The 2555-nt window shown below is 52.6% G+C and overlaps 1 protein-coding gene across 3 annotated transcripts in view; it reads right to left on the minus strand.

Annotated features, from left to right (window-relative positions):
• The window catches only part of CHUK (component of inhibitor of nuclear factor kappa B kinase complex), a 496520-nt gene that overhangs the window by 235193 nt on the left and 258772 nt on the right, over nt 1–2555 (minus strand). The window lies entirely within an intron of this gene.

The following is a 2555-nucleotide window of genomic DNA, read 5'->3' on the forward strand; positions in this document are numbered from 1 at the left end:
TTGCCTGTGACATCATTTTACAGTCACTTGTGGGCTGGGCTTGAGATGGTCACAAAGTTCCATAATTCTAGGGTTTTTCATATCTTTGCTCCTGGGTCACACAGGTGAAAGATATTAGCGTCATATTTAATATCTCGATTTTACAGTTACATTGATACCAAACACAACGCCTCTAGCACAATTTTACTGGCCAATACTAATTTGTCGTGATTCCGTCGATCTCCTCGTCAGGTGAGACGGTGCGCTGGGTTCCGCACGACGCAGGGATTCTGGCAATGTGTTTTTCATCTTTCTAGCATTAAAGTCGCACTTCAAAACCTGCTTTGGGAGTTTTCCCGCCAATATTACAAAGAATTGTCTTTCTCTGCAGCTTTTGGCTTTTCTTCTACCATCACCCAAAGTCATAAATACCTTAAGCTTCCAGGCCAATCAGATAATCGCCATGACGACCTGTGGCTGGTGAAGAAGAGGGGGAGGAAGTCCCTTCCACAGCTCTACATGACACCTCCCCCTTTTTGAGGTAGCATGGGAGATTGATTTGCCAATCGTCTCCTAAGCCTACCTCGCTGGCATCCCCCTGCCGGGACAGCCCATCAGCGTTGCCATGCTCAACACCCTTCCTGTGTTGAATGGTAAAGTCATACTGCTGTAGTGCCAAGCTCCACCGCAGTAGCTTACCATTGTCGCCGGCCACCCGATGTAGCCAGCTGAGAGGGTTGTGGTCTGTCACTATGGTGAAGTTGCGTCCATATAGGTAGGGCTGCAGTTTCCGCAGGGCCCACACTATAGAGAGGCACTCCTTCTCCACAGTGGCGTAGGCCACTTCCCGGGATAAGAGCTTGCGGCTGAGAAACATCACCGGATGCTCTTCTCCCTTCCCATTTACCTGGCTGAGTACTGCACCAAGGCCAAACGCACTGGCATCTGTCTGAACTATGAACCGTCGGGTGAAGTCCGGAGCTTGTAGGATTGGGGAACTGGCGAGGGCAGCTTTTAGTGCCCTGAAGGACCGTTCACAGTCATCTGTCCAGGTGACTACTTGCGGTAGCTTCTTTTTGGTGAGGTCCGTCAACGGCTTAGCAAGAGCACTATAGTTAGGAACGAACTTCCTATAGTACCCTGCCGTACCCAAGAAGGACATCACCTGCTTCTTTGACTTGGGGGTAGGCCAGGAGGTGATGGCATCAACCTTCCCTGGCTCTGGTTTCAGGGTCCCGCCACCCCACTCTGTGTCCAAGGTACTGTACCTCAGTCATGCCGATCTGACACTTCCCTGGCTTTATAGTCAGACCAGCGCTTTGGATCCGCCTGAGCACCTGCTCCAGGTGCCCCAGGTGTTCCTCCCAAGTGGGACTAAAGATGGCAATGTCATCCAGGTAAGCTACTGCAAACCCTCCTAGTCCCTCGAGCAGCTGGTCGACCAATCGCTGGAAAGTGGCAGGAGCATTTCTCATGCCAAAGGGCATGACAAGGGATTCATACAGCCCGAATGGGGTGATGAAGGCGGACCTTTCCTGTGCTTCCTTGGACATAGGAATCTGCCAGTACCCTCGACTCAGGTCCATGATGGTCAGGTACTGGGCCCCGGCTAAGCAATCCAGTAACTCGTCGATGCGTGGCATTGGGTACGCATCGGGTGCTGTGATTGCATTTAGCCTCCTGTAGTCCACACAAAACCGGGTTGTCCGGTCCTTTTTGGGAACCAAGACTTCGATCTCCCTTTTTATGTCCTTTTGTACCTCTAGGGAGACACGGTATGGGGGTTGACGAACTGGGGAATGACTCCCTGTGTCCACCTGGTGGGTGGCTAGGGATGTCTTCCCTGGGACATTCGTGAAGGTCATCAGGTAGGGCCGGAATACCTCCCGCAGCTGGGACTTTTGGTCCAAGGATAGCTGTGGGTTGAATGCCGCCTCCTCGATAGACCCTCCATCCCGGGCTGAGGCGAGCAAGTCCACCAAGACTTCACTTTCGCCTTCCTCGGGAAGACTACACACAGGAAGAGCAAAGGCTTCCCTGTCATGATGAGCTTTCATCATGTTGACATGGAAGACCTTTTGCCTCTTCCTGGCATGGTCGATGGTGACCACATAGTTTACGTCATTGAGGCGCTGATGCACCAGGTATGGACCCTCCCAGGCCGCCTGAAGCTTGTTCTGGGTCATTGGGACCAGGACCCACACCTTCTGACCCACTTCATACACCCGCTCTCGAGCGTGTTGGTCGTACCATCGCTTCTGGCTGGCCTGGGCTTGCGCCATATTCTCATGCACCATCTGCGTCATTGACTGCATTTTGTCACGGAGCCGAATGACATACTCCACAACGGACACTTCTGGGGAATTCAGTTCCTCTTCCCAGGATTCCCTTACCAGACCAAGAGGCCCCCGGACTCGTCTGCCATACAGGAGCTCGAAGGGGGAAAACCCCGTTGAGGCCTGTGGTACCTCTCTGTAGGCAAACAGCAGGTGTGAGAGATACCGCTCCCAGTCGCGTCCATGTGACTCAACCAGCATCTTAAGCATCTGCTTAAGTGTACCATTAAATCGCTCACA

Source organism: Anomaloglossus baeobatrachus, chromosome 5, assembly GCF_048569485.1.
Source record: "Anomaloglossus baeobatrachus isolate aAnoBae1 chromosome 5, aAnoBae1.hap1, whole genome shotgun sequence".
NCBI classification, from domain to species: Eukaryota; Metazoa; Chordata; class Amphibia; order Anura; family Aromobatidae; genus Anomaloglossus; species Anomaloglossus baeobatrachus.